Source organism: Parus major, chromosome 12, assembly GCF_001522545.3.
Source record: "Parus major isolate Abel chromosome 12, Parus_major1.1, whole genome shotgun sequence".
NCBI lineage: Eukaryota > Metazoa > Chordata > Aves > Passeriformes > Paridae > Parus > Parus major.
The window spans coordinates 673,788-687,871 of NC_031781.1; the positions used below are offsets into that span (position 1 = coordinate 673,788).

Consider the following 14,084-nt stretch of genomic DNA (forward strand, 5'->3'; position numbering starts at 1 on the left):
GCTGAGCTGGGGGAGGCAGTTTTGGGGGCTGAGCTGGGGTTCTCCAGCCCCTGCTCTGGTGGGACCCTGATGATGTTGGCATTGCTGCCCCTTCCCTGTGCTCCATCCACAGCCAGGGAGCTCCCCCTGCCCTGACAGTGTGCTCCTGCAATCCACAGCTTCCCAGGGTGGGATCTCTGTGTGTGAGAAGCAGGCAGGGGTGTCTGAGCGCTGCCCTGGCTCTGCCTGGCCTCTGGTGACATTTGTGTCAAGGTGGCAGCAAACAGCATTGCTGGGCAGGGAGGAGCAGATGTTTGACAGGGGACAGGCACTGGCATGGGAGTGTAAGAGCCAGAACAAACAAAAGAAAAAAGAGGTTGGTATATATTTTTCTTCCTTGATACCAGAACTGGCTTAGCAGAGAGAGGAATCAGAATGGCAGGAATCACCTCCCTGAACCCAGCAGTGAAATGCAGTGGCATCATAGCTCACCTCTCCCATGCTTTAGTGCTCTTTCCCATCTCCAGGCACTCCTGAGCTGGACTCCAGCTCCCCTTGTCCTTAGGAAAGCTCCTGCTGCTGTTGACAAGTGCCATCAGCTGCAATGTCACTGGGAGCTCCACGGTCACGTTTGTAACAGGGTGTGTAGCTCTTTAGCTTCCTACCAAAAAGGGAGATATGATTGCAAATCCGACTGTGCTGAGGGAAGGGAGCCTCTTTCTCACAGCCCTATCTTCCTCCACGTGTTTCCTTCCCAGCCCTCTCCATCTGCCCAGCAGCTCCCCCACAGCCCCCACTGCAATCAGAAGGGTGTTTTCTCTCCAGGATCTCCTAGCAACTGCTCTTAGGTGAGGTCTGAGGTGGATCTTGCTCCCAAGCACTGATGCAAACAGCTCAGTTCTGCTCAGCTTCAGAAACCTGACACAGTGCTCACAGTGGAATTGGGAACAGAAATGTAAAGCCAGGTACTCTGCTTGAGAGCCTTACAGGGGGGCAGCCAGCTAAGAAATTACTCTTGAACTCACTTGAACTCACTGTGTTTTCCATGAAGTCTATTTCCTAAATAGACTAAATCCAGCTCCTACATATAGAAAATGCAAGTGTTCTTTCATTCTTCTGGAAATTCACACAACCAGTGTCAAACCCTGGAGAGTTGGGACTTCAGTCACTGGTTTCTGTGGCTGATTTGCATGCAAGGATTGTGCACCAGATTGTGGTGACATTCCAGCTTCCCCAGCTGTGCTCCAAGCCCTGCTTCTTTATGTGAGAAATTTAGTCAAACCATGTATTTTACATTGCTTTATGTTCTTGTTTTCCTTCGTGAAGCAAAAGGTAGAAAAAGAAAATGAGAAAAAAAAAGGAAAAAGGAAAAAGGAAAAAGGAAAAGGAAAAGGAAAAGGGCAAAACCCCCCCAACATTCCAAACCTGAAGAATTTTACTTTGAAAGTACCAAAGAATTCTGATCAGGGTACAAAATACAGTAGAATTTGAGCATTGTTAAGGCTGCAGCCTTCTCTCCTATGCCATGTAGAAACCAATCCCAGCTTTCGCCCTGCTGCAGTTCTGCTCCAGCCAGAAAAGTTGTTCTGCCTGGTTAAATCAGTGCTGTGTGTTTCATGAGCAATGTAAAAGATCCTTATTGCTGTTCTAAAAATACAATGTACTCAAGAATCCTAATCCAACAGTGCAAGACAACACAGGTTTCTTTCATTAGTGGATTGTGGTAGGTATTGCTGAATCTAGTTCAAACAATTACCATTCAATTTTATATCTGCAGGCAGTGTAATAAACTGGAATATAGTTTTCACTCTGATCAGTCATATGAGAGGTATCTCCTTACTGCTGCATCCCCTTAAGCATCCTTACTCACCCATATGTTCATTCTGGCAAGTACTGCATCCTCTCCACCATTATTTTATGTACAAACCTGAGCCAGGGCTCATTATTTTGGGAGTTAAGCAGCCCCTCCTCAAAGTGCCACTGAGGATGCACCCAAAGCCAGACACTGAGCCCAAATTCTGAGGCTGATGAACTGGATCAGAGCATTCAGCCAGGAGTGTGGTGATGGGAGCAGCCTTGTTGGTTCCTAGTCTTCAATTTGAATTTGGGGGTTTGTTGTTGTTTTGGTTTGGTGTTTTTAAGAATAGTACCATGAGAAATGGAAGGAGGTGGTGAAAGGAAAGATTTACTAAACTCTTCACAAAATAGGCTTGTATTCTTGGTTTGAATTAATGTTCTGACATGTTTTTTTTTCTTCTAAATCTTTTGTCTTACTTGTGCAGAGAATGCAGCATGAGCTTGTCAGAGATGAAGATTTGGGCCTTTTTTTGAAGCCACAACACTGCTGTACTTGACCACAGTTTATTTTAAAAAGAGCAGCTGGACAAAGTGAGGTCAAGGAAGTTGTGTTAATGTGAGTCAAAAAATGAGAGAGAAGAAGTCTGCTAAATTAAGTATTTCATGGTTTGCATGAAATTTTCCCAAAAAATTAACTCCTTGATGAAGTTTCTTTGCATTCCTAGATGAGCTCTGCTAGATTTCATCCTGTAGGGATCAATCCAGAACAAACCATGGCATGGGATTGCAGGGGAATGTGAGAGGTGATGGGCAGGCTGAGAGAGCAAGGGAAGCTCAGATGCTGCCTGTGGATGAAAATGTGTCACTCCACACAAAGGAGGCATGGACTGCTGTGGGGCAGCCCTGACTTCTGCCTGGACAAAAGGAGTGCAGCTCACAGGGGTGGGAAGGATCTGTTTGTCTCAGGGAGTAGAGGATTATCCTCATTAATTCTGTGTGTGAACATAAAATTAAATAAGGCTAATGAATCATGTAAAATAAACCATTTTAAAAGCTCAGGCAACCAAGACTGGTTCAATTTCCATTGAATGTTGCATCAAGTGATGTAGTGTCACTCAGGAAAGTGTGTGCACGTACCAGGTTATCACATGTGCTGAAATGAGCTCCCTTCTTAGAGCTAATGCTGCTCCAGGGGGCAGGAAATAAACAAAGAGTGCAGGTAGGCTCCAGAATAGATGTTCCTAATTAGCTTTTTTCCTTTTTTTTATGTCTGAGCTGTGAAAATTGGCTACAGCACTCCCTGTGATTATACCTTTGCCTATTACAAATTTTGCTGATGTTTGGTTGAGGGAGAAATAGCAATTACGCAACCCGCAGGTGCCGTGGTAGCACTCCAAGGTGTGTGGATGAAGTAAACAGCCCTGCAGGATCAATTTCCCCATGTTTCAAAGCAGAGCATGTCTTCTGTAAATCTGCTGATGCTGAAAGATGTGGCTCTTCACATGTCCAAATCTCAGAGCAAAACAGCCAGAGAATTCCAGTAAAGGAATGATCTCTTTATAAGTCTTGAAGGTTGGGCTCTAATGTGTCATGCAAAAGTAAACAAACATCATGTCCTGATATAAAAAGGGCTCAGTGTTCCTCAACAGTGCAAGGGTTCAGGCTGTTGATAAGGGGAACAAGAAGAATTCTCATTAATTCTTTATCAAAAGAGAATGCAGCATGGGGATGGGGAAGGCAATGATGTTCTCTCTTCTGCTTCTGCTTTGCCTTCTGAAAATTTAGAGAATGCATTTCAGGTCCATGGGTGTATTTTTAGTCTTACACTCACTCCATATACTCATGTGAAATACTTGCATAGTGAAAAATCCCCTTCCACAGAAATTCATCTCTGCTTTATTAAAAGTGACCCAAACTGACCACAAGGCTGCTTCCTCATAGGATCCCAGAATGGTTTGGGTGGGAAGGGACCTAAAGATCCCCTAATTCCAACCCCCTGCTGGGAAGGGACACTTTCCACTTCTCTTGTTCTTCCTGTGTCCCCTCAATAACTCCTGATTCCTTTTCTAGTGCAGGCTCTGCTGGTTTATCTCTCCCATCTCAGACATGTTGCTGTCACACACCTCTCTAGATCTTGAGGAATCTCCTGCACTCTGTGCCTGTAAGAATTCCCACTTCTTGACCATACTATTTTGTATCTTCTCTCTGGTGTCTAAAACGCTTCAGTCTTCTGTGCAGTGTTACTTAATGAATTTAAACTGAATTTAAAATAGCTGAATAGTTTCAAGACAACTAGATATATTTTGTAGGGGGAAAACTAATTGGAGAGAGAATGAGAAAATCCCTTTTTTTCAATTTTCACTGAACATTGAAGGGTAATTCTGTAACTTGGTTGTAACGCAGCCTTGGTTTTGTCTCTGTTAAATTTAGGTCTCTAAAAAGCCTCCAGCACATATATGCTCCCAAAATTTCACTGGTAGTTGCAGAACAGTTGTACCACATCTATAAACTTCATAATGGCAGATTTTCTTGGGCTGGGGATGATGCAAAGACAAATCTGCAGCTGGAGGGATGGGACACAAACAGAAACCCTAAACATACACACACCTAGAGACCCACCCCAAAAAAAACCCAGGCAAACTCTCCTCTTCAGATGGAGAGGGAGCTCTTCAGGAAGCTTTTTGTAGAAAACATAGAGTAAAAAGCATTGTGCAAGCCCGGGGCCTGGCACACAGCTGGCTTTTACCTAAATTGAATTGGAGAGCTGGGGAAGGTGGGGCAAGGCAAGCCTGGGGCAGCAGGTGTGACAAGGATCCTTCCTACAAAGGGAGTGGAGGGCTTTCCACTGGAATGGCTTTGAGAGGATAATGTGGGTGCATTTGGAAAGAAATGGTGACTGTATTTACTCACCACCCCAAGCTGGCACTTGTTTTAGGGGAGGGTGGAAGGTATTCCCCTTTCTGCTGGCATTGTTAACATGAAAAAAACTGAGCTTGTGGGTGAGCTCGACTTGGGGGTGTGAAGGATATAAACTGGGAAAAAATAGTGAGTTACTCCTTGGTTAACTGTGGAAAGCTATGGAAACTAAGGAAAATGAGTGGCTGTTTGTTTACCAGGCTTCCCCTGGAGGAGTGGGGAATGTCTCTGGAGGGGAACTGCCATGGGCAGCACAGTCTGACAGCTGCTTTTGAGTGAGGATTCCTTTTATTTGCAGTTCTGGGTGCAGCACACCTTTATGAAAGTCCCACTCGAGTGAATCTTTGCAAACAGGGCTTTGTGGGAAAGAAAGGCTCTGGTTAGGAAAATGCAGCACAGCTATCATGAGATATTTCTGATTAATGTGGATTTGCCATCTCTGCCCCACCATCTGCTACCCAAGAATAGAAAATTCGGAGCGTCGCTGCTGCTGCCTCTGGGCTTCCAGTTTGGATTCAGGCTTTAATGGAACAAGTACATAAAAAACCAGTGAGATCTTGTTCCATTAAAGCCATTAATGATCATTCCAAAGACAAAATTTGTCATTTGCTGGTTTCCCTTTCCCTCTTTTGTGCCCTTGCCTCATAGGAGGGTGTCAGCCAAGCTGTGCTGCAGTGGCTGTGCTGGGCTGGCCATGGCTGGTTTGTGGCCAGCTCCAGGCAGGGCAGGGTGGGAGCTTTGTGCTTCTGCCTGTTGGAATAACTTGTCTGAAAATGGGCTCTGCAACAAAAATTCCCAGGTTTGAAAGGCAGCTCTCCTATGGCTGCTGGGGGTGTGAGGGGAGAATGGGTTCTGGAGTCATCATGGCTCAAGAGAACCATGATGAGATGATGGTGATGAGGATGATGGTGATGATGTCACCTGTAGTGCAAATCTGGTGCCAAAAATTGTTTGTTTGTTTGTTTGTTTTTTTGAAGTAAACCACTAAGCTTCCATCAAAGGAATTGATTCTGGTTTTTTGTCCCTTCCCCTCCCTCAGTGTGTACTCCTAATGCTTATGAAAAGTTAAGAGTCACTTTGTGTTTTGTTTTGCTTTTCCTTAAATGGGTATCCATCTACTCTCTTCTCAAGCCTGATCAAGCCTTCTATTTGATCCCAAAAAGCCCAGGTTTTCAGTTTATAGAATTATGAATAAAGGCTTCATGTGCCATTTAAGGAGCACGTTCCTTCTCATTCAGAAGTGTTTGGCATTTACCCTTCTTATTTAAACATGTTTAAGCGATTCCATTACTAAATACTGCTGGAGGGAACCAAAGAGGGAGAAGAAATTTGGCATCAATCCCAGTGCAATTTGGAGGCAAAGGTCTGAGGATGCTCACTATCCTATAGAATGACAGTAATTAAAATTAATGAAAAATCACTGCATAACACCCACCACTTGACATATTTCCTCAGGTGGTTTTTGCAAAAATCTCCAAGAGAGACCTGTGGCTTGGGGCTTTGAAGTTCCCCTGCCCCTCCTCAGCCTCACCTCAGCTTTCATAAATACAGATATATAGTTGAATAAATATTCTGAAAGAAATTCATTACTTAAGACTCTTCTGTCCTAAGTAGCTTAATTTCTGTCTCAAGATGTATTTGTAAAACTGCATTTGTGCCCAGGTAGAAAGATCAGAATTTGAGGAGCAGCTCAGCCCAGTGGCAGGGATACAACTCCTTGGAGACTCAGCAGAAGGAACAGCAGGGCTGCTGGGGGCAGGGAGTGTGAAGGGGGAAAAAGCCCCGAAAAAACACAGTGAAGAGCCCCAAAACAAATACAAAAACCCCAAATCCCACTCCAAAAAACCAAGCCTCACAAAATATTCTGTGTGAAGATAAATCTGTTTGGTTGGTGAAGAAGAACAGACTAGTCATACTTCAAAACTTTCTGATTGTGACCAACAGCACAGGCGTGGTAAGACGTGGGACAGGAGGCACACAGAAAAAGTTATTTCTTATTGCACTTAAAATCTTTGGGTTGAATCCCTGGTTTTTGTTTGGTGGAAGGATCTCATACCAGGATGCCAAATGGCAAGCTCACTATTTGACAAACTTTGAGGAAGAAGCCCTTATTTTATGTTTTTTTTCCCAGGTGAAACAGTGCTGAAGGAACCCTGTTAACTTGTCTCTTCCTGTTGTTACCACACAGTGCCACCTTCCCAGGTCTGTGAATTCTCTTTCAGGTGAAGGAAACTTCCTGACCTCTTTTTTTAAAAATTTTTTTTTTTCCCCTAAAAACAATTAAGAGAAACATTTAAGAGAAAATTCTGATCTATTAGTGAAAATCTATTTTTTTTTCTAGCTGAGAAAAAGATCAACACCAGCACATCAGGCAGAAGAGTTTCCAGTGTCACTTGGAAGTGACATCAAAAGACTCTTTTGAATCAGCAAAGCACCTAACATAAAATCCTTGTGCTTTACCTCAGTGTTTGGTGAACAGTCAAGACATTTTATTACCCTAAGGAAAGAGACAGAGTTGTTTTTGTCTTGGTGCTTCTTATTCTGAGTTACTCTTTGTTTTTTGTCATGTTGCAAATCAGCAGTGAAGAAAACTCACTCAGCAAGCAGTAAAAGCAGCAACAAATGTTTACCCCTTGGGATATGTACTCTGGAGAGAAATCCCCACCCAAACTGAGCAGACACCTCAAGGTCTGCGCGTGCAAGTTCAGCTTGACTTGGGATCCAGGCACTCAGCCAATGCAGGAATCCCACAATCCAGGGCTGCATTTCAGGTTAAAACATTCTCTCTCTAACAGGTCAATAAGTTATCCACGAAGCACCAGAAGCATCAGAAATGCAGTTTGAAATATCTGGTATTAAATCTCTAAAATAAACATTGAGAACTAGAGAAAATAAATTGCTCTGTGAAAGAATTGAGTAATATTATGATTTCCCTTTTCCTCACCCCTTGAATATATTGCTTAATCTGTCCTAAGACTGTAATTACCATCCCTAAGAAGGATGTGCATGTGGGTGCCTTTGGGTTCCACAGTCTGTTTCCTTTATAGCAGCAAAGAGGGGCCTTTCTGATTTTATTACTTGTAAGTGTTTATTAATAACCTGGATTTGGGGCAAGATTCTTATGCCACATTCATGAGGATGAATCTTGGTTTGAGAGAAGTCAGTAGGATCCTTGACATTGATTTAATGAAACTTTTAGCTTGGCCAAGTGTCCTTTCTGTAATATGCAATGTAAAAATTGAGTATACCCCATTCAGCACTTCTCCCCCAAAATGACTGAGCTCCAGCTTGGCTTCTCTGTACTTTTTCCATGATGGTTTCACACTCTGAATTAGAAAAGTTTGAATGGAAATTCTTCCAGGAGTTGCACATCTTAACAAATATAGAGTTTGTGTTATAATTTCTGGGGCCATGTTATATGCATTCAGGAGTTCCTGGAGAATGGCTATTTATGTAGATTTTTGCTAATGAAATCCTGCTTGTTTCGAAACTGTCACACCTATAGCAGCAGTGTGATCACACCCTCAGACTGTAAAATCTTCAGGCAGCAACTCCTAGTTTGCACCAAAGTTCATAAAACAATAAAATGTACAGATCTGCCTTGTTCAGAGCATGTATGACCAGCAAGTGCTTCCAGGAAAAACTGAACACCTTTCTTTCCCAGAACTGCTCAATTCTGCAATTTTTCTTCGGTGAGTTTTGGAGTTGAATTTTCAGCCTCTACTCTTGTTTGCTAGATTTTGTTTCTTCCTGTCTTGTCTTCTAGGTTTTATGACTACTTATTTATAGGTTTGTTTCTTCCAGGCGGTTAAATTGATCTTTAATTTTATTTCATGACCACAGAGGAAAACAGCACAAGCTGCAGCAAGTTGGGAGGCAGGCAGGTATTGTGTGCACTTTCCTGAGGCTAAACAGACCTGTGCTCCAGTGTCTTGGCTGCTGCAGTGTGCTCTTCTAAGGGAGAGGATGTTGGTGGAGTTCTGGGGAATTTGTTCTTTATTAGATTAAATGGAACAAAGATATGTGGTCAATGTGTGGCCACAGCAGAGCTCAGACTTTGGCTCAGTCACTGGTCACTGGGCCAGCCCAGACTGCAGGTGTGGACATGGGTACAGCAGGAAAACCCAAATCTCTTGGGAGCAGAACAAATCCTCTCTGTGACCAGGGATGGGGCTGGTTTGGGACTGGAAATCGAGGTTTCATATCAGGAGCCCTGAAATGTGCCTGGTGCTCCCGAGAGCAGCAGATGAGGGCAGGGGATTTGTGCTGCTCAGTTCCAGCTGCTGGGGGAGCAGAGCTGACAGGCACCTGAGCAGGGCTCGGTGTTGATGAAACAGGAGCTGTCTCCACTTGCCAGGCAGCTGTTTCAGAGGTGCAGAGATGCATCGTGACTTCGCTACTGATCCCAGTACTTTGGGGAATAGGATTTGCCACTTTGTTCCTGTGCCTTGAGCAATTGTCATGTTTTCAAAAGAAAATTGCTCTGCTACAGTTCTGATTTCCACTTTTTGAACGCTGTTTTTCACCTTCACTTTCTCTTTGCTTTGTGGGACAGAGGAAATCATTGCCTTGACAAGATGCAGCAGTTTCCCTGCAGATGAGGGTGTCAGGGCATTTGGCAGGTGACAAGTCCCTCTGGCAAGTGCCAGGCTGAATGCCTGAGGGACAGTCATGCATGGTAGGGCTCTGGGTAAATCCTGGTGCTTGGCTCGGTGTTTGGCTGTGAGGGAAGGCACGTGGACCTCACACTCGAAATATTAACTCCTTGTTCTGCACTGCAGAGCTCAGGCTGGGTCCAAGGCTGCTGTGCCAGTTCTACACTTCAGTTTTTATTTAGTTAATACCAGAATGTATAAAACCACATGTTGGGTACTTCTGATGGAACCAAAGATCTTTGTGTTTAGTAAATCCTCTGCAAGAGCACTGGTTTTTGGGAGCTGATCTCTTGGCCAAGTATCAGCTTTTGTAATCAGAGCTTCCACTGCACAATACTGCACACAGGAAAACTGAAATGTGCTTCCTGCTCTGGGACATCCTTCAGCAGAAATACTGTGTGTGGCTGGGGCAGGGATTGTAGGAGCTCCTGTAACTTTGTGTTCTGCTGCCCTTCTGTGGGTTCTGCTGCCCTTCTGTGGGTTCTTTTGGGAGGGATTTGCCATCCCAGAAGGACAACCTGAACTGTGGTGGATGAACCAAATGTGGAACTGTGCATCAAATCTTACAATACTAGTGCTAGTAAACACCTAAAGGAAATGTTGTAAGACTGACTTAGAGCAAGTGGAAAAGGGGAAATGCCTCTCTGCACAGCAGGCAGCAGCCTTGTGGAATGGGCTGGGACTCTGTGGACCTGGCTGCCCGAAGCAGTGGTGGAGACAAAGAGCATCAGCTGTGTGCAGAGCCAGGGATGGCTCCTTGTGCCAGCCTCAGTGCCAGGCTGTGGCTCTCAGGAATGTACAGGGGATGCTCTGTAAGGAGTGCCTGGGCTGTGGTTTTTGTCGAAGTAATTCTTCCTTTTGCCACAGCTGGAGAGAGAACACCAAACTTAAGGGAGCACTGGCCAAACCCACTGGGCACTTCACACCTTCTCCCAGGGGCTCTGAGGGACAGAATGTCTGTGGTTTCAGAGAGTGAAACTCTGGGACTAAGGGGCACTGCGGTGTTCCTGACATGTTTTGGGATCAGGCAAGCACAGGACCGAGCAGCACCTGCCTGTGTGCCTGAAGGGCAGGTGTTAACAGTGCCAAACTGGGAGCTCACACTGGACTGTGGAAGCTACAGCAGCAGCTTTACAGGTCAGGAGTGTTCCTGCTAACCCAGCCCAACACCGTGAATCTGACCCACAGTAAATTGCTTTGCTCAGACACCCTGCAGTGTAACTCCTCAGCTTTGGTAGAAAAAGAATTCCCAGCTTTTCCAACAAAACAAGTTTTTACTGTTTTATCCAGTTCAGGAGCCCTTCTTTATTTCAGTTTTGAAAGCAGTTTTTGAAAAGTATCTCAGTGGGATTAAAATTTATGCCAGAGGTAGCTAATAAGCACACCCTTTCCCTTATCATAGCAGCAGGAAAATCATCAAGGGCTGCTTCTACATATAAACCATCTACCTTCAATAAAATAACTGGATGAACAAGCTTGGGATTTAATATCAGCCTTATTCAGTGTTTTCTTCAGGTTGTGCAAAGTAATGAAATCTGGTGTAAATTGTATAAAACACTCTGATTTTTTTTTATTAATGTTGCCCAAGTTAGAGAACTAGCACTAATACATAGCAATACATAATATTGACTTTTTCTTTGTTTCTTTCTTTCTATCAAGTTTCAAACATTTTTGAGGGTTTGGCAGGTGTCCCTAATCCCTGAAGCTCTGGATGATTTATCACCTCCCTGTGCAGAGCTGAGGGAGCCATGTGCCAGCTGCACTGCCTGCTCTCCTGTGCTATTCCCAGCCCTCACTCCAGAGCTCCTGTGCACAGGCAGGGCCACACCGATGCCTCCCCAGCCAGGACACTTCCTTCTGGGAAGTTTATTGCTCTAAGAACTGTATTTTTAATGAACACGTTCAGGAAATGTGTTTGTAAACACAGATTTATCACTATTTTGCTGCCTCCAGTGGAGTGTTTCCTCCCAGTTCTGTCTGGACCTCCTGATCCCTTACTTAACCACTTGCAGCTCTCAGCCTTTTCTGTATCATTACTCCTTTTTTAAACTATGGCAAATTAGGCCTTTTTTTTTTTTTTCATTAAGCCATAAATTATGGTTTCCTGGATTTGACTTATGTTTTTTAATTAATATTTCCCCCATCCCTTTCCCCTTTCCAGAAAGTCTTTATCTGGCAGTTCTCCAGTAGAGGTTCTGCCCCAAGTCAAAATCCTGCCTCAGGATTTCCTGGTCTTGCCTCAGCTTATTGCATGTCCATGGAGTCATTCTGCAAACAAATTAATTTCTCCTTGTCTAGAAATTATAGAGCTATTTCATTCTGTCCTTTGGCAAAGGATGTTAGGACAAATCTGAGGGGCTTTTGGGGCACTGTGCACTGTGTTGTCCATGGGTAATATCCAGGTGCATCTGCAGAGAGAACAGGAGCAAGAGAGGCTTGAAAAATTGAGGTACAAACAGCAAAAGCAAACTGTCGTGGTGAAAATAGTTGTTTGTCCTTCTTGTGTTAGTGGATTAAAATAAATGGGTACCATCACCAACACAGACAAAAATCATCTGCCTTTCCCTGAACCTCGTTTTGGAGAATGCTCTAGAAACTGCTCCTTTATCTGCCCCTTTTTTGTGTAGAAATGTTGAAAAGCTACAGCAAGTTTTCCTTTGTGCATCTTCTGCAGGCTTTGACCAAATATCTCAAGGTTTTTACCAGCTTTGGAGCTTTGGCTTCTTGCCCTGCAGATCTTCCATATCTGCAGATATGAACAGAACTGTGGTTTTGTTTGGCTTGAAGTCGAGTTCTTCACAGGAGATTTGGGTGGCTGTGAAGCAAAGTGGCATCGCAGGGTTCTGAGCATCCCTGTTCTCCTTTGTCAGCAGATGATAATCTGTCACCAGCTAAAGCTCTCAGGCACCCAGGAAAAAAGCAGTCAGTTGCCAAGCAAACTGCTCACTGGCTTTGTGTGAGGTTTCAGAATCACAGAATCGTTAAGGTTGGAAAAGACCTTTAAGATCCTCAAGTCCAACTGTGAACCCAGCCCTGCCATGTTCACTTCTAAAGCATTTTGTGAGTTTCTAACTGAAGAACACATTGAGGGTTTGCTGGGGTTTGGGAAATTTCTTCTTGGGTTTGTTTTTTTAGCAGTCTTGCCCTATGTGCAGCTGTCTACACAGAGGAGCTCAGACCAAGGCTGTCACTGCAGGGTGACACTTCAGAAGATCACTAATACTGGAGCATGGCAACAAAACCTGGTTCTCTTCTTCATTCTACCAATCCCGTGCTCTGTGTAGGGATTTAATCTCTCTGTGATCAGTGGAATCTTCTCTGACTTGTCTCCCCATGCCAGGGAAATGGAGCACATGAACAATGTCCACTGCTTGTGGGAGGTGCTGGACACCAGCTCTGGGACAGGGACTGCCTCTTGCTTTGTCCTCACTGCTGGGTGAGTTTTGTACTTCATACATTTTTAACAAGAAAAGATGCACTAGGTGGGCAGGATGTGCTGCTAATGCTGCATTTTGTCTATTTTTAGACAAAAATAAAATTTGCTCATTTGCAGTTGTTGCAATCGGGAACAAATATTCTCAGTCAATGCTGAAATGAAAAGCAAGAGAATGGGCTGGTTCTGCTGTCATCCAGGCAGGTGCTGCTCTGAAACAGCTCCACTGAAGTTCAGGAACACATCTGATCAAAGGGGACATCAAAACCAGCAATCCATAAAGCAGTAGTGCCTGCATGGAGAGCACACTGGTTTGCAATAGAACGGGAGAGCTTTATTGAATTACATTAAATTGTTGTCGGTGTGTTGCTAGCACAAGCAAACCTCACCTCTGGGTATTGAAAGTGTTGATGGGAGGGAGTGCAGGGAAGTGGATGGAGTTCTAAAGAAGAGCTGGCTTTGGCATTTCTGATGGGGGTTTTGCTAGAGCAGGGTCCAAATATACCCCGAGATTCCTGCTTTGCACAGGCTCAGGACTTGGCTGAGGTCGTGGCTGGCAATTGTGCCTGGCTGACTCACTCTGCAGCTGGCACATGAAGGCAAGTTTACATGTTTGGAGTGCAAGGAGATTAAAATACTGATATGAAGGGATAAGAGAGGATTGCTTTGGCACTATCAAAGTGTGCAAAATGATTCTCCCTGAGGCAAGGTGTGATGAGTGTATGGAACCTTTACTTGGTGGCTTTTCTTGCTCTGTCCCTACACCCACTCTTGTACAATTACCTGCTTTAAATGTTCATCTTTCTCACCTTTTGGCTGTTTGCATGAGAGTTGAGTGAGTCTCTGAGGTGAAGCAGAACTGTAGATCTGGAACAGATGGGATCAAGCCACCAGGATGCTTGGGACAATGATTTTAGCTGTAAAAAGCACACAGTTAAAGAAGAGTTTTTCTGTTTCATCTAAAGGATCAAAATTCATTTGACAGTGAGCAGAAGGGGGAGCCAGAAAGGCATAGTGCCAGTGCTCACACTGCATTTGCCATGTGGTGGAACTGCTTCTGTGTCACTGTGCCTGGGTCTAAAAGTGTGATCTGACCCCATTTCCATCATTTTGCTTGCTTTTTTTACTTTCTTCATCATCTTCCTCTAATACCAATTCACTTCAGTTCTAATAAAAACACTTGCAAGATAATGGAGGCATCTTGGCTGAGCATTTGTTGTTTTAATTTCCAGCATATTATATTGATTCTCTGAAGATTGCTGGTCTCTCTGAGATGATATGTGGGTTTGTGGGGTTTTGTTCCT

The 14,084-nt window shown here is 44.1% G+C and overlaps 1 long non-coding RNA gene across 1 annotated transcript in view; it reads right to left on the minus strand.

Moving 5' to 3' along the window:
* LOC117245080 overlaps positions 1-654 on the minus strand; it is a 6,091-nt gene extending 5,437 nt beyond the window's left edge. The window contains exon 1 of the long non-coding RNA XR_004499278.1: positions 472-654. This is a non-coding gene — a long non-coding RNA (uncharacterized LOC117245080). The remainder of the gene's footprint in view (positions 1-471) is intronic.
* Between the last annotated feature and the right edge of the window lie 13,430 nt (positions 655-14,084).